Source organism: Arvicanthis niloticus, chromosome 4, assembly GCF_011762505.2.
Source record: "Arvicanthis niloticus isolate mArvNil1 chromosome 4, mArvNil1.pat.X, whole genome shotgun sequence".
Taxonomy (NCBI): Eukaryota; Metazoa; Chordata; class Mammalia; order Rodentia; family Muridae; genus Arvicanthis; species Arvicanthis niloticus.
The window spans coordinates 36,139,632-36,157,914 of NC_047661.1; the positions used below are offsets into that span (position 1 = coordinate 36,139,632).

Consider the following 18,283-nt stretch of genomic DNA (forward strand, 5'->3'; position numbering starts at 1 on the left):
GGACAAATATTCTTCATTGCTGGGCTCTGTTTCTAGCCCCAAATTAACATTTCATTAAAGGCATTTATGAGTGAATCAAGGGCTATCATCAGAGAAGGTCTCGAACTTATTTTAAATTACCTTGTGCCTGTCTGAAAAACTGAAATTATTGTTTAAGCCCCTCAGACATTACACCACTAATCCTTTTCTAATGATCTCATCCTCAGAAACAGCATCAGCAGGGGACTCTCGAGCCTCCCCTCCCTGTAACAACATAATGAGCAGATTTGGGTATTTACATAATAACTTAGGATGATTTCAGAGCATTTTAGACGAAATGTACAACCACTGAGGTTGGAGTCATCGCACCCATCTCAGCTCTCATAGGAATTAAAGGGAGATGGAAATGGAAAAAGCAAAAATCCGGGAGTGTTTGGGTGTGTCCCACTCGGTCTAGGTTCTTAAATGCCTTGGGTTTGTAGCGAGATGTCATAATTAGGAAACTGGCTTCATAGAAAATACAAGCACTGAAGCTTTGAGCAAAATATTAAAAAAAAAAAACTGGTTGAAGCTAAAAGCAACTAACTAGGTTCTGAAGTGGTACAGAAAACAGCTAGTAATGATCGTTGGGGGGGGGGGGGGCACTGAGCCCAATTTGACCTGACTTGCTGTGTTGCTTAGTATTTTATTTTTATTTCTACGTGTTTTCTTTAAAATTCACTAATAGCCCGATGGTTATTTTTATGTTAAGACATTTACATGCATGCCTGCTATGTTCTTTGTTCCTCTTTATTCTTGGGAATCATTTTCTTTCTTTTGCCTGCAGCCGGCTCTTTTGTAAGAGTCTGTCGGCTCTGTAACAAACGCTCTTGGGCTTTTCCTATTTAAAAAAGGTGTTATTCTCACCCTCTCATTTCAAAGAGAGCCCCAAGAGCCTCCAATGGTTTAGCTGGGTTGTTGCTGTTGATGAGTCTGCTGTGGGCTGGTGTCCTGTTGATATCACCTGTCTTGGTCTCTGTACACCTCTTCTTTGTCTTTGGTTGTTCTGCAGATTCCATGGATGTTGCAGTTTGTGGCCTTTGTGAGTTACAAGATAACTGCCATAAATCAACTGGGGGTGGGGGGAGATTCATTCATTGCCTGACTACTTTCCTTTTGTTGTGATTACCCCAACCTGCCACTTGGAACTTTATTATTATCAGATTTCTTTGAGATCTCCAGTGAGGTCTGAACCCCCCTTCTCCCCCTACTTTGCATGTTTGAGTGTGGTTCAGCCCTAATCCTTTCAAAATATAGACACAATTACATATTCTGAGAGCCAAGGACAAGGTAACTTACTACAATCTCTTTCTCAGGTATATTTTACATTATGTTTTTTAAAGTTCAAGTGTTAAGAATATGTCCCCATTGTCCTCCTCTGTCCCCACTGCCCACAACCAGTATACAGGATGTGTACACCCAGTATACACGATGCATACACCCTGTGTACAGGATGAAATGCTTCAGGCACAATGATTGTCTATTTTGAAATTACCCACATTACCTTGTATGTGCTGGCATCTTCCCAGACTTACTGTCAAAAATCCACCAAGTTCTTGGAAATCTATAGAAGGAAAGTATTTAGTGTAAGTCTTCTCTTCAAGCTTGAAGACCACTGACCTAGGCTTTCCTTCTTAAAAATCTGTCCTTTTACAACATGATAAAGTTCTTAGGATAGGAAACAAGCTCACCAACCTGGGGCTTCAGGAGAACCCCAGAGAATATGTGTATACGTCTCTGTTTATACTGTGTGTCCATGTGTGCACACATCAGTATAGAGAGCTGTAGACAGAGTGTGTGTATATATATGACTGTGTGTCCATGTGTGCACCCACATCAGTGTAGAGGGAGAGCCGAGGCAGCGTGAGATGTGGAGCACCAACTGCTGCTTCAGTGGAGGGGAGGACAAGGAATAACACACAGCCTTGTAGAGATAAAGACTGCCCAGGGTCATCTCGAGCAAACCGGGTAGGAATTGGTTCAGGAAATACAGGGTAATAACTAATCTCACATCTACTCACTTGAGTTCCTGTGGGGGTCCCCATTATGTGTGGGCTAATGATCTGGAAGAGGGCGTTGCTAATTTACTAATGACTTGGAATTGCATTAACTTTGAGGGCTTAGGTCATCAACATGGAATGAAAAAGAATGTATGTACATTGTATGAAATTTCCATGGCAGCTGAGATATATTTCTACCATGGAGAGCCTAACACAGTCTGATGGGGGGTTGCTAGGCTAATGACAAGGGACAGGACAGACTGCATCTCTTTTTCTTGTCCCTTTCAGCATCTGCAGAACTCTGCTGGTTTTGCACAAAGTTGGCTATTTGTAGAGAATAGGAGAAAAATCAGCAGGACAGTGTCAAAGCCCTCCTAATGGTGTTCCCTCTTGACTAGCTGCTCTGGGAAAGATCTATTCATTTGAAAGACCTTTATGATTTTATCAGGATACCCAAGTTATCCAAGGTACTGTTCCTACCACAAGCTGTTCAGCCTCGGTCCCATCTGTAGCTCTCTTCTAACAAGTTAGGTGACATATTTACAGGATTAAGGGATTAGGAGTAGTTCTCAAACTGTGGGTTTAGATTCCCTCAGGGGGATCACGTATCAGTTAGCCTGCATATCATATGTTTATATTATGATTACATAACAGAAGCAAAATTACACTTATGAAGTAGCAACAAAATAATCTTATGGTTGGGGGTCACCACAGTGTGGGGAACTATATTAAAGGGTCAAGGCATTAGGAAACTTGAGGACCACTGGATTAGGATGAGGACAAATTTTCAGGGATGCTATCATTTGACCCAATACTCACTCGCGCCCAGAGGTTAGAAATCAGGGCCAAGTAAAACTCAGTCTCCAATTGGAATAAGTGTATCAGGGGACTGCCATGGTGTGGTAGGCCAGGAACTGGTAGGGACTAAGATGTGTTGAATATAAAGCAGAGATTCTGTGGATCAGAAGCTTATGGTATACGTGCCCTTCTGGGCTCTGTCCAGAGAACCCATGCCAGCTTTTGCTCATAAGCCTATGAATATTATATTTCTAGTTCAAAATCAAAAGTCAGACTAATAATCTGACTGATAATAATAATGTGTTTTAAATAATAAATAATTTATTTTGGGTGATGGGGTGTCTAGGAAGGAGGTATTTAAAGAGGTGAGTACGTAGCCTCATGGTTATCAGGTAACTAGGCAGTCCCTAGGAAGGATCGACAAGTCATGTATGCGAAAACGTCTTAAAGCATACTCAAGAGGTCTAATGAGGAGGAATGGAATAAAAGAAGTGTGAATCTACTTTGATCAGATACAAAAGTAAACACTGTTCAGACTGGGACTATGGAAGTAAATATGCCCTTAAAGAGACCCTAGTTCTAAACACCAGAACCTGTAACCATGTGACCTTGGATTTTGGCACAATGTAGTGGGATATAGTATAGCTCCGATGTCCTAAGGAGTGTTGGAAGGTATGTGGAAAGACTTTGAGGGAAACAGCCCCCGTTTGCCTGTATAAGTTAAAAGAGGGAGGTGGGAGGCATGATGAGTACAGGCAATAGTAGCACAAGACGAACTTCATCATTGAACACTGAGGACCAGGAGTAGAGACCAGGTGGCCTCTAGGAGTTGGAAAGGCTCAGAAGTGGAGAATCCCTAGAAGCCTCCAGACAGAACCAAGCCTTACCAATGTCACATTTGGATTTTCACTCGAGGGACCTAGTTGTGGACTTCTGAATCATTGAATGCAACATAATAGCATTGGTTTTGAGATAGATTTGTACTGTGTTACCCTGACTTGCCCAGAACTCGCTGTATAGATTAGACTATCCTCAGACCCATAGAGACTTGTTTGCTTCTGTGTCCTTAGTGCTTGGTTTAAAGGTGTGCATCATCATACCTGGAAAGTTTGTATTGTTTTAAGATAATAGGTTTGTGGTCATCTGTTGTGATAACAGTAGGTACAGATGTAGGGCAAGCATGTTTTTGTGAGTTTGTGTCTTGTAATGGAGCCCAATGCAGAATGGCTGTCCTCTTGAATTATAACTTAAAGAATGAAAGAATAAATGAACTCTAGACTATGGGATAATTGTCCCATCCTAGACGACTTAGGGTGATAACACTTCTTGCTGCTATAAAGTGTTTTCCTCTTTTTTTTTTTTTTTTGCAAAGACATCTACAGAACATGCAAACACTCACGGTCTCCCTAAACACACACACACACACACACACACACACACACACACACACACACACATATATGTATGTGTATATATATACAGGTACATAAACAACTCTAAAGTACAGACAATCCTTGCCTCTTAAATTAAGCCTTGCTTGAAGAAACAAAACGCTTTCCATTTGGGGGCCTATCGTGGTCTGGTGGGATGGCCTGTATGTAGCTAATGTTACAGTTCAGACTGAAATGTTCTGAATCAGATGACCTTAGACTCTTGGTTCAGGCTAATTAAGCCTTTTGTGCCTGTACGGAATGTTCTGGTTTGCAGCAGTGGTTGTGTAACTGTTTAAACTGGACACCTTTGCTCCAGGGAACTAGCTTGTACGATGCTGTCCACTCTTCTGTTGTTTTTCTGTGGAGCATGCAGTAGGATAGCCATGCCTGCTTTCAATGAGTAAGAATATTACACACTCAGTTTTGTCGTGACGTTTCTAGGTTTGTGGCTATCAAAGGGGTGAGTTTTAGAGACAGGCAGTGGGTAGAAATGGCTAGTGTTACCACTCAGAAAAGCAAACCATCTTTCCTCTCCTGCTGCGAGCGCTTTCCTCTACTTACTGTCCAGTGAGCCTAGAGGAGCTGAAACGGAAAAGGGACGGTGGGAAGGTCACTGGAAACCAACAGGAGAAATCTGGACTACTGAGTTTTATCCTCAGAGCTAGTGTGAGAAGGGGAGGTGCTGATTATACTTTATGTTATTTTATTAGGTGATCCTTTGCTATGAACTGGGTGAAATGGTGAACCCACACAGCCTGGCTGGAATCCCCTGTAGGGCAGGAAAAACAAGAACACCCCACTGCTTCAGCATTGGCTTGGACTAAGGTTTTGTTTGTTTGGTTGTTTTTTTTTTTAATAACCTCCCAGTTTTAAAATGATGTCACAACTTTTCTTGTCTCAGATTGCTTAACCTACAGTTTGCTGAAGGTGATGGGGTCTCAAAAAGAGTTTTCATCTGGGGCCAGTTGCTCAGCTTGTCTGTGACTTGGGTTTTCACCTGTAAAGTGAAAGAAGATAATAGTGAGATTCTCAAAAAATTTTTTTTTGGGGGGGGTTGGGGAGCCTAGCAAATTGTACTACAAAGTACACAGGATATTGCTAACCCAAGAGTGCATCCTCTATAAAAAATACTCTTGTTATTGGCATACTCATGAAGTAAAACAGTGTCAGAATCTCTGGGGCAATGGCTCCATGATGGAGCAGTTGTCTAGAATGTACAAGGCTCAATTTCCAATTCTACTACCACAAAAGAAACCGAAACTGAAGCCATGGATGCTGCTCAGACTATGGACTGGGTAGAGCATGTTCCCCACTGGACCAGGGAAGCTTTGGCTCATGAAGGACTTCTCTATCTTCCATCTTCAGAGTGAGGAGGTGAAGGGTACGTAGGTGTTCAGCAGACACATGGGTGGGAGGGACATTTCAGACCGAATTGTATCCCCTTCTTTCCTGTTTGGTTGCCATCTCACAGAGGGGACCAGGTACAAAGCCTGACACGCGGACATGGAGTATCTGAATACCCATAAGCAGACTGTTTACACAACTTAGCTGTGACCTCACTTTGGTTCATTGAAAGCAGACAAATAGAGGCCTGGCCCTGCTTAACAAAGAAGAGAGCAGTTATCAAAAGTATCTCAGCCGGTGGTGGTGGCATATGCCTTTAATCTCAGCTCTCCAGGGGCAGAGGCAGGCAGATTTCAAAGGTCAAGGCCAGTCTGGTCTATAGAACCAGGACAGCCAGGGCTACATAGAGAAAGCCTGTCTTCAAAAACAAAAACAAACAAACAAACAAAAAACCCCAAGAAACAAAAAACAAAAAACCCCAAAACAAAAAACCCCCAAAACATAAAACCCATGCTGAGCAGTGGTGACGAACACCTTTAATCACAGCACTTGGGAGGCAGAGGCAGGCGGATTTCTGAGTTCGAGGCCAGCCTGGTCCAGAGTGAGTTCCAGGACAGCCAGGGCTATACATAGAAACCCTGTCTTGATAAACCAACCAACCAACCAAACAAACAAACCAAACAACCCACCCACCCAGACACCCAACCAACCAACAAAAAAAAAAAAAAAAAAAAAAAAAACCAAACCAAACCCTCCAAAAACCAAACAAACAAAAACAAGACCCAAAGCAAAACAACCCCTGTCCCGAAAATACCCCCAGTGCCTACAATCACAGTGTTTACCAGGAACAAAGGGAAATCCAGCAGCCCAGCCTCTCCTGGTCTTATATTTCTGCTAGTCCCTGCTTTTGCTTGCAGCAATGCCAGAACAGAAGAAGAAAAGAACCCCAAGAAAAATGGTCCTGCTGCAGACGTGAGAGGAATAAGCTCCATCACTTGCTCAACCGTCGTTCTTCCATGCCTCTGAGCATCCCTTTCCTTCCTTTGGTGAAAGCTACTGATTTTTGTTGGCTGTAGGTAGCATGTGAAACATCAGTTATGCTGAAACTCTCTCTGTCTACTGTCTTCTTGGTGGGGCCACTTAAGTCTGTTTTGTACTTAGTGGTATTCAAAAAAATAATAGTTGACCTAAAAAGCGGTGTCTTGTATGAGTAGAGGCTCATACAAGGATTTATTTATTTATTTTAGGATTTATTTGGGTTGTAAATTATATGAAGGGAAAGCCGAGTCTTGACCTGCTCATTAGGGTATTCTTGGAGCTAACACAGGTAGTGGTCAGGAGGTGCTATCTATCTATCTATCTATCTATCTATCTATCTATCTATCTATCTATTTATCTGTAGGAGGAGCTAAGTATATACATTTAGCACCTTTGGTATCAGTCTCCACCTCCTTTCTTCTATTCCTAATGAGTAGCTGGTGGTGAATGTGATTGTGTTTACTGTGCATACTAAGCACAAATGGACATGGCAAGTGGGTGGATAGATAGATTGATGCTTGAATAAACAAATTACTGGATGAATGAATGAGTAGATGGGTTGACAGACAGAGAGTTGGGTGGGTAGGTGGGTAGATGAGTGGGCATCTGGCTTGGTGAATGAATGATGAGTGAATCAGTGAAGGTACATGTGTGTGCATTAATGAATTGGATAATTACTGATGAGCCACTTTTCTAGGGATGCTTTCAGCTGTCATAATATTCCCACAGCTGACTTTATCTGTGAATATGTGTGTCATACAGCAAAGCTAAACACACAGCTGCAGGTGTGTCTTTCTTATTTTCTGATGCAATGAGGAACCGCTTATGAGAGGGGGCTAGGTGAGAGATAGATCCTTCCAGATGTTTAATGAGATTCCTTGAAACCACCCAGTTTACATGATCATGTTTAATCCTCACAGCAATTTTATGAAACAAGTGTTCTTATTACCACCAAATTGGAAGCACTTAATGAAGTGGAACAGCTAGCTGAGGAAATGGTAGAGTGAGGACTCGAACCTGGCTAGGGTATTCTCACTTAGAAGGCTGGACCCTTTGCAAATATACAGAGCAGAGAAATCTTAGTGTATAGTTGACCAACAAGTCTCAGAAATATGAGTGGTTTTGTTTGAACCCAGTGAAGCCACTAATTTCTCGCTTTGGCAAATCGCTTAATTTGTCTTCTCGGTTTACTCTGTATTTTAATGGAGGTAATAGAGTCTTCTTAGCAGCAATGCTGTGAAAAATCAATGCCTATAATAGAAAGCTTTGAGATAAAGAGCTGGGGGAATGGGTTGAGCATGCCGCTGAGCAGGAATGAGGAACTCCATCTCGTTTGATCTGAGTGAGCTGGTTTGTAATGTGCCGTGTCTGTACAGTATTTATTCGTTATCATGAGAGACCCATACCTGGGTAAAGCCCTGAGGATAAGTGACTGTTGAGTGTGCAGCCCTCAATAGGACATCTGTACTATTCCTTCCATGGCTTAGGGACTATCACAGAAGAAGGGGAAGTAAGAAAGAGCTGAAGGTTGGGATGAGTGCTGTAAAATGCTGTCCTCTGGACATGGCTCACAGTTATTGTGTTCACGAGCTCAGTTACCTGTGGTTATCTGCATAAGACTTGCACAATATTGAGCCCATCAGCGTTCCCTTCTCTATGGGGGTGGGGCTCACGAGGCCTCAGCCCCTACCCTCAAGGTAGTTAATGGTTGTTGGGAGAGGAGTCATTTTCTTCAGTAGTATATCAACTGTTAAGTTGCTTGTATTCCATTAAATAACCCATAATCCTCCATCACCCAAGGCTATAGTATGAACCCTGAACTCAATGGGTTTCTTTCTCTCTCACACACAAAAGACACGAGGGCTGAAGCGATGGTTCAGTGGTTAAGAGCACACACGTCTCTAGGAGAGGACTCAAGATCAGTTTTCAGAACCTATGTTTGGTGGTTCAAAACCACGTCAAACTCCAGTTCCAGGGTTCTGACACCTTTGACCCCTGAGGGTATCTTCAGTCTGTCTTACAGACACACTTAAAAATTAAAAAACAAAACAAAACAAAAAACCACGAATCTTTAAAGACACAAAAATAGGAGAAAAATTTGTGAGGAAGAGCTCAGCAGGACTAGGAGGGTCCAAGAAAGGGTTAACCGGATGGTAGTGAATATGGGCAAAATATGTTATATACCTGCATAAAGTTGCCAAAGAGTAAAGATATGTATTTTACAAATTAAACCAACTTCCGGTGATGAGTTCTAGAGAGGAAGTGGAATTTGGTAAATAATTTCTAGATTGAATTTTCACATGCTGTTTTAAGCAGTGTTTTTAGCACTATATTATTGTAAAAGAAAAACCACTGTTATGAATTGCTAGTGGTGGTATTTAAATTCTGCTGGGAAGTCAGAAAAGAAAGCACATCATAGCCATCACCTCTACTTTCAGTTGACACACTTGGGATGGTAGGACTTTCTGTAGTAAATTGCATGAAGCCACCGGACATGGGGAAAGAACATCTCTCTATTTTTATAGGTCTTTTCTTTTCTGATGGGATATCTTGGGGTAATATTTTCTTAAAAAATTAATTTTAGCATATATATATATATACATATACATATATATGTATATATATATACAGTCGGTGCACATTTATGTTGTTATCGTCTTCTGCCTCTGCCACGGGCTACCATAGATTCATCTATTACCTTTCATCCATTCTTTGGTTTGTTAACTATTTACAGAACATTAGTTCTGTGCCAGAATGGAGAATGACCTTACCCTCCTAGAGAGACTCACAGTGAAGAAGAAACCACGTGGCTACATGGCATGAAGAAAAAAAAAAAAAAAAAAAAAAAAGTAAGAGAAACGAGGGAAAGTGATAGGATTGGGTAGGGAGCCAAGCCAGGAAATTGTCTAGGAAATGGGTCTCGGGAATGGATTTCAGATGAAATCTGAACACGAAGCGGGAGTAACACGGCTGGGATCTGTGGTGTGTGGGACACCAAAATGAGTGGGACAAAGGGCAAAGCCTGACCCTGGGTGCTCCTGTTCTGGTGTCCAGGGACATGGGCAAGCACACTTGCCAGGCTGACCCTAGGTGCTCCTGTTCCGGTGTCCAGGGGCGTGGACAAACACACTTGCCAGTTACAATAGCGTCAGATGCTGCAGTGCTGTACTGAGGAGAGTAAGCCTGTGGAACTCATCCCTGGACTGGTCCTAGGGAAGCTGGACTGCCTAGAGGGTAGGATCACAGACAGAGAGCACTGGTAAGGAGGGCATAGTGAAGGGGGTCTCCTGGGAAGGCCAAGGATGCCAAAGAGTCCAACTGACAAAGCAAACATAGCATTTCAAATCTGGAAGACGTCTTGGGTCTGGGAGAAAGAGCCTTGACTATCACACTAAGGAATCCGAATGTGAACCTCTAAAGAACTGTGGGAAGATTTTAACCAGGAAGGAAAATGATGATGTTTATACCAGAGAGACTCTATATAGCAGAAGGCTGAAAGTAGGATAGATGGGAGACCAGGAGCCATAATAGGAACTGACAGAGAAGCATCGGCGACACAGGTAGCAGAGACAGGCAAACTTGAGAATGGCCTTAAAGATGGGTGGCTGGTGGCCTGAGTGGGAGGTCACAGACAATGATCATGGAAAGAGTCTTTACCTTACAATAGTCCTCTGATAATGAGTTCCTTGGTCATCGCGCCCAGCCCCTGCCGCACGCCGTTTCCTGCGAGGTACCCAGCATCAACGACTCCTGTTGAGTTGGTTCAAGTTTTCCATCTCTGGCTTGGGAGCACTTCTTGTTTTATGTAATATCAGAGTGATCTTCCTCAAAGTGATAGCTGACTTTTGGAGGAACTTCAGATCTCTTGTCGCCCTCCACGAGTCCTTTCTTGACCTAGCGTTCGGCAGCGATCACTCTGAAGGGTCTTCGGGTGGTTGTGTGTGATTTGTCTTTTATGGGAACGCCTTTTCAAATCTTTTGTCCATTTTATTCATGGGGTTTTTGTTTTTTTGTTTTTAATGTTGTAGGTTTTGCTTACATACCTCAGATAGAAGTTTCTAGTCACATATTTGTAAAGCATACTCTTTATTTAGTTTATAGCTTAGATCACAGAGTCTGTGAGGGGCAAGAGAAAGATGATGAAGTTTCTTTTTTTCTTTCTTTCTTTTTTTTTTTTTTTTTTTTTTGGTTTTTAGAGACAGGGTTTCTCTGTGTAGCCCTGGCTGTCCTGGAACTCACTCTGTACACCAGGCTGGCCTCGAACTCAGAAATCAGCCTGCCTCTGCCTCCTAAGTGCTGGGATTAAAGGCGTGCGTCACCACCACCTGGCAATGATGAAGTTTCAAGCAGGTTCTACTTGAAATGCCAGAATATACCTCTTTGAGATTGTTTTGGTTAATTCCCCCTGGTCTTGGCCAGCTAGCCCCAGGATCATCCCTCATTTCTGAGGTTACAGATGTGTGCCACCACACTCAGCTTTTACTGGGGTGCTGGAGATCTGAGTTCATGACCCACGGAGCCCTTTCCCCAGGCCAAGTTTCTACATTCTTGTTAAGAGGACAATACCCTGACTATAAATAAGACTTAGGCATCTGAGCCATAGCTGTACTCTGTTGTTCACATTTTAGCTTGTAGCCAGACACTGAGATCTGGAAATAGTCTATCTAATCCTGTGAAGGACTTGATAGAATCTATCAGAAGCTCGTTTATCTGAATAATTTGCAGCAGATACATTGCTTTACCGATTCAAGTCTCCGCTTGTATTGCCTCGGGCCATTGTCACATGCTTGCTGTGTTATTTTGGACTCTGACACATACGTTTCATTGTGTTATGCTTTGGGGTATGCTTTATAGACAACTGTAAGCCACAGACATGTGGAAGCTGTTGTTGATTCTAAGGTAGAGAATGAGTCAAGCACTCCCTCCAAACTATCACACAGGTAAGTTCCAACATGAGAAACCACTCTAGGAACCTAAAGCGGTCAAAGGATATACATCTCTGGAGACCCAGTTTGTTTTTGCCTAATGGATTTGCTGAATATGGCAATGAACACATTCTCCTTAGACAGGTCTTAAAAGAAGCTTGGAGATACAGGGATGTGTGAACTTCCTCTGATTCAATGATCTTCCTACCTAGACTTTCTCACTGATGTTTAAGTGTGTCATAAATAAATAATGACCAAACTTGGAGTTTTATGGAACAAGGTGATGCATAAATACTTAAAGAAAACTCAGTGAAATTGTCCTGGGTACTTAGATATAATAGCAGGGATTTCTATATGGAAATACAGATTTGCAAGTTATATGACTATAAATGATAGCTGATGCATGTAGACAGAGTCCATATGACATGGTGAGAAAAGCAAGAGGCAGAAGACAGGGATATGTAGCAGAAGAAAACAGGCCAAACAAGGAAGACTGGAAAAATATTCGTAGAGGAGGGGAAGGAAGGTTGTATGATGAGAGACTCATCACTAAAGATGGGAGAGGGGAAAATGAGGGGGAGGCTCCCCAGCGTCAGCTTTCATAGGGTTCAAGAAAGATGCTGGAGGTGGGAATGTGGCCTTCTCTGGTGGCTTTAGGAAGTGAAAGATGTAGTTTGACGACAGAGTTCAAACGAAGAGGAAGAAGCTTAGAATACAGAAACGAAAAGAGGAAAATAATAAAGAATTAGCCTCTAAGCAGTGGGAACAAAGGAAACTCACGGCAGAAGGAAAAGGTCCTTGAATAGGAAGAGGAAACCTCGTTGTACTAATGTGAGGGTAGAAAGGATGCACAGTGTGGTGGAGGCTGGGTTGTAGCTCAGCACAGCATCGTCCTATCTCTAGAGGTAAAGCTAGATGACATCCCCCGTGTACTTTTCATGTACCAGCCATAGAAACATGAGTAGAAATGGTGTGTGCCTCTTATTAATTCCCCAGGCTCCATTCTCCAGATGTTCACACTGGCAGGTAGGGAAGATGGTCTTCAGAGCGACTTTGGAGGCCATATGATGGACATCGAGTCACCTTCAGCCTGACTTCCTGGATGACTGTACTGAGTTTCTCCCTCTGCTTTCAGACCCACTATTCTTCTGCAGAGGCTCATGATGAAGATGAAGCTAGAAACAAGCATAGGCAAACACTTTGAAGACTCTAGAAGCTTCCATATATAATTGTATGTGGAAAACTTTGTGTTTCTGACAGAAGGTACGGCGCGCCTTCCAGCTTCCCACCTGTCTGATCTTTCCTTATTGCCTGCCTGTCTTGACTTATGCTCCTGTAAGTTACAATTCCACTGCCCTACACTTGCAGTTTGCCAATGTTCTGATTGTGTTTAAAACAAAGATATAAACAGTATACAACATGCAAACCTTTGGTCATGTATTTGCTTGTATGTTGGGCATAACTTCATTCATTCACTCAGCCAATAAATAATTATTATTCGTAACTCTGTTCCAGATACTTATGAAAACAGAAACAAAGCCTTGTATAGTCTTTGTCCTCATAATCTAAAATCTTCAATAGGAATTAAATAATTAGGTGATCATTATAGAACGGACCACAGGAGGCTTATAGAAGCATTGGAGAGTGATACCTACGCTAAATTTGTGATATCTTAGAAGCTTCCTGAGAGAAGAAACAGAAGAATCCTTCATCCACAGAGAGCACACCTTTCCTATACATGAATCCAAAGATGAGGCACAGATTCATGTGGCATTTTAACCCTTCTTAAAGGCTTGTTACCGTTGTTGTTAGTGGAAGATTGCAAGGAGTCTTTCTTCCACGTACCACCTTGTTGAGAATAAGAATGAAATGCTCAAGAAGGTGCTGGCAGGTGGAAGAGGAGAACTTGGAAAATCTGTTAACGTGGACACCGACTCTGGAAGACTGACCATTGACACACTCACCCACATCAAGGGCCACCCATTATCCTCAATGTGGCCCAGTACTCACTATACTACCACAGGGGGACTTTCACTGTCTTGTACCAGAAGAAGAGACAGAGCCTTGAGCATATAGCCCCAGTGAGGCTCCTATATAGGTCAGATGCTGCTTGTGACCATGAGCATCTAAAGATGGTATCTCAGGGCAAGGCCTGGGCTTATGCTGTTGGCACTGAACTGCCTTGCAGCGTGACTCCTTGGCCTTTGGCTGGATTGTTGGGAGCACAGAGCAAAGAGCTATCTGTACCCCAAAGTATGAATTTAGTATAAAGCTTTTGTATGGGTTTCTTGTTCCCAAGTCCTCGTGGCAACCTGGCCATGCTCCCAGATGTGAGATGCCTGTTGTCCGGATGGACAACTCTCAGAACTGGGTGAGCCTAGAGAGTGTTCCACACAGAAACATTTATCAGTTTGCAGTCACCTGTTGTACAGAATCGGTGGCTCTCTCCAGTGCAGTTCTGTGAACCAGGGCACTTTTTTGGGGAAAAAAAATCAGCAAAAGATTTTCAAAAGCCTGGGAAATCCACTCTAGTCTCTATTGCTGTGATGATTCTTCTAACCAGAGCACAAGACATTGGTTGCTTTAATGAAGGTACCCTTGGCTGACAAATGTTAACCCTTCCTTGCTTTAATGGAAACAAAGACATTAACTAGTAGTTTGTTTTTTTACTTTAACCACCTGTGGTCTCTTGGAAAAATAAAAATAAAAAATTTCTCCTTGAGGGAATGTGGAGTTTATTGTGACTAACTTCAAGAGACGTTAAAGGCTCCAGCAGAGACACGCTTTATTACTTGCCGTGGGTCGTTTACAAAGTTTGGCACATAGTAGGGACACAGTACACACTAGATCCCTTCTTTGCTCCCTCTCTACATTACTAATAAAGACTCTAAGCCTCACCTCAGTACTGGCTCTTGAATTTAATAGTGCCAACAGGGATATGGCCCACTGTCTGTCTCTCTCCATGTGAGTACTGTTTGTAGAGACCTGTTTGTAGCACGCTCATCTTCTTGTAGAAATGGACAAGGGAACCTGGCCTCTGGATGTCAGAGGCAGCCTCTCTGTTTCTGGCTTTAGCCATGCCTAAGTTAATGAAGGCATGTTTTCCCAACCTAGTGCTGATCAGTGTGCAGTGGGCTTGGAGTCTCCTGGGGCCTGTGGCAAGCTGCAGGTTCCAAATCTGAAATATCTAGAGTAGAGTTCTCTATTTCGAGAAGTGTCATACCCAAGCCAAGTAGTTGATGACTGTGCATGCTGACAGAGAATAGAGAGGCCTGAGATTGTGAATTAAATGGACTACCATGTCTTCTTGTCATGGCTGTGCATGACTGTTTGTTCAATGGTCCAGCTGCCAAGTTTTAAGTGATGTTCAATTCTTCAACACCTACTGGCTGATGGTCCCTATACTGTGCTTTATGTCAGAAGCCATCTAGGAAAGGCTAAAGGCAAGTAAGTGACTTTCCTAGAGATGGCCCATCATTTTTATATGGCCTGCGATGGGTGTGCTCTGAGAGGCAACATCCCAAGAGACTTCATCCTAGGATTGCTTCTTACTGCTGATATGCCTTTTCCTCTCACTATTACTTGGCGGATTGATTCCTGGACTTTAGTCTACCCTATTGGGCATATTTCCTGAATATCAACATAAAGATGAACTTTCACAAATTAATGCTGTTTAGATGAATTAATGATTTTATAGAATTTATGATTTGATTCAAATAATTTTAGAAGGCAAGCTTTAAGAGATGGTTGTTTTGCCAGAAAGATGGAATAAAATCAGAATCAAGAGTAGAATGTGTCTACTCCTCAGAGAATAGTAAGTAAAAGCTACATAATAAAGAGAACGATGAGTTTTGACAATCACACTAAAAAGAGAAATAGGCTTTGGACAAATTTATGATTGAGAAAAAAAACATTCATTTTAGGTCAGATCCAAGGATGAAGCCACAGGTGTGTGCTATGATAAAGCAAGGCCATGTAAAATGTTGCTTTGAACTTATAATGAGCTTATAGAATGAAACACTGCTTTGAACTTAGTATCAACATCCTTCTGTAACTCCCCTTTGTGTAACAACTTATCAATGAGGTAATTTTCTAAGAAAATTTTGTCTAAGAAGATATAAGAAGGCCAGAGAGAAGTAATGAAGTGTATCATCTGGGGCTCAGCCCCATCCACCCAGCAAATAATTGTGGTTCTGTCCCATTCATCAAATGTATATATGCATATGTCTGTTTTTCTATACAGACATATGTAAGTGTATGTGCATATATATAAGTATACATGAACACTTGTAGAGCTGACAAGACAGGTGGTTGGGCCTGACCTGTGTGTGTGTGTGTGTGTGTGTGTGTGTGTGTGTGTGTATGAGTGTGTATGTATCTCTCTGTGTGTATGTATGTGCATGTATCTATGCATATGTGTCTGTGTATGTCCTGTGTAAAAGATTTTAATTATTTTCCTTTCTTTTGTCTCTGGTTCATAAATTTAATGAACTCTAAGCCTCTTATCCTACCTGAGAAAGGTCCTTGGGAGAGAGAGAGAGTGAGAGAGAAGAAACCAGCACTTATTAAAGCACAAATAGAGAGCTACAGATTAAGAAACTAGCACTTATCAACACAGAACAGTAAGAAATAGTTGAATTTCCAGGGGCCATCAGCTTCTGGCTCCCAGAACAGAAAGAGAGGTTAACAAGGCCATAGATCATCAGTCTTTGGCCTTTGTCCAGTTCTGTGTCCCACCTCAGTACTTGTGATTCCGGGAAGGTCCCCAGCAGTTCTAGGAATTAGGTAAGATGCAAAAAATAGCTCTTTCCCCGAGAAATACATAACCCAATGGGTGAAGGCAGATATTCATATATCTATATTAACTCTGCAGTGTGGAAATACATGGTGGAATAATGCATTCTTAACCTACTGTGAAGCAATAGTGACTCATTACATACCAAGAATGAAGAACACCATCCACATTTTTGTCTGAGATATGTTACATAACTCTATCATAACAATCCTCTGAGACAAGGACCGGATGTTGGTTGTTGAAAGATTTTGTGCAAAGCTTTTTGTTATTAACTGTCTAGTTAATAACTAGAAGAACTGAAATATCATGCCTATGGCCATGCTAACAGCTATACCATGTGGTCTTTCTGGAAAGAAAATCTATCACTCACTGATCTCCTACAGTTGAATACACTTGATATTTCCAAGACAACCAGAACACAGGAAGGAGGATCTGTGAGTACTCACTGGCCACACACACTTGTCTGGATCCCACCACTCCATCAATTAGCCAGCGCCTGAATAGTGAGCAGGTCTAGGCTTACACATTGGCTCATGCTGCTTCTCGCTGCCTGCCAGGACTTGCCTCCTCTAGCCATAGCTCCCTAGTCACTTTAATCACTCAGAGAACAGTTTGTCCTGAGTGTCATCATCTGCCTTCATCAATAGCTAATGTCACTGAGGTGGCCGTTGTATCCATTCAGCAGTATGACTAACAATTGCAGTATGCATTTCCATACTCATCCATGTGGAATACAAACAAGGTCCTTATGAGGGGGTAAGGTGGATGCTTAGAGAAAGCAGCTGACTGTTAGAAAGGGAACCAGGGCTCCTCAGTGCTCCACGCTCCATATGCCAGCCCTCTGAGTCACCCAGCAACACCCTTCTTCACTTCCTCTCCTAGAAACAGTTGTACTTTGTGCTGCAAGAACCATGTCTTCTCCAGCATTGGCCATGCTTAATGGTGGCTTTGGACACCTCGATATGAAGAAGAATGAAATATTACAGAGCTCCAATTAGACAGTTTCTGTGTTATAAATTACTTTTTGGTTGTCAATTACAGATTTATTTTCCTTCCTTCCTTCCTTCCTTCCTTCCTTTTTTTTTCTTCTTTTTCTTTAATCTGTTTTATTTGGTCTACCAAAACCAGGAAGTCAAATGCATAAATGCCCTTCCTGTGAATCAAGATAAAAAACCCCTCTCTTCTGATCTCAAATTGCTACTCAGGGCCACTTGTTCCAAGTTCCTATGTTGAACTCTATGACATCATGTAGGGAGAAATGGGAAGAGAGGGACTTCTCCTGATGGTTATAGAAAGCTGAGCCTTCTGGTGCCCAAAAAGGTAGTGGACATGAGAAACTTCAGTGAACTTCACTCGAGAGGGCATCATAAATCAGAGGGCAGGAGATGCTGACCTTCAGGTGATGCTCCACATGCTTTCGTGCTTATCACACTGGAGCACACTGGAGCACTAGGCCTGCTGGGAAATGAGTGAGAAAGGTGTTTCTAGGTGTGGGATCAAGGATGGGTCTCTTTTAACACCCTGTGCTGAGTCAGAAGCACATGTACAATTGTTTCATAGATTGCTCAGCCTCTCTAATCCACCTGACTCACAGGTTAGTAACTTAGTAATTGATGAGGTATTCTTTAGGTTTTATCAGCGAGTCACAAGTACAGAGGAAAGGGGACTGATGGCGGTTCAAATTGTTTCATGATGTCACTAGGATGTAAGGGTACTTCTCTGACTCTCCAGGAGTCAGTCGCTTTCCAGACAAGAGTCATTCTGCACCCACCTGTTACAGACAGGCTGGCGCCACTTCTGGAACCCGCATAATATCTGGTTCTCCACAGGGAAAAGGGAGGATGAGTGAGGTTGTATGTATAAAACGTTTGACAACCTAGGGAGAAACCTCCATGTGAAGGAGGTTTTCTATCACAATCCTATTCCCCCCAA

At 42.4% G+C, this 18,283-nt stretch overlaps 2 long non-coding RNA genes across 2 annotated transcripts; one reads left to right on the top strand and one right to left on the bottom strand.

Annotated features, from left to right (window-relative positions):
• Positions 1 to 646: 646 nt before the first annotated feature.
• Positions 647 to 12,553, bottom strand: LOC143441982 (uncharacterized). The gene is made up of 4 exons (XR_013109815.1): positions 10,289 to 12,553; positions 5,165 to 5,246; positions 1,523 to 1,582; positions 647 to 1,056 (listed from the first exon to the last, which is right to left on the bottom strand). It is a non-coding gene; the product is annotated as an uncharacterized LOC143441982 (long non-coding RNA).
• On the top strand, positions 9,477 to 13,060 carry LOC143441981 (uncharacterized). The gene is made up of 2 exons (XR_013109814.1): positions 9,477 to 9,890; positions 12,553 to 13,060. It is a non-coding gene; the product is annotated as an uncharacterized LOC143441981 (long non-coding RNA).
• The last annotated feature ends 5,223 nt before the right edge of the window (positions 13,061 to 18,283 follow it).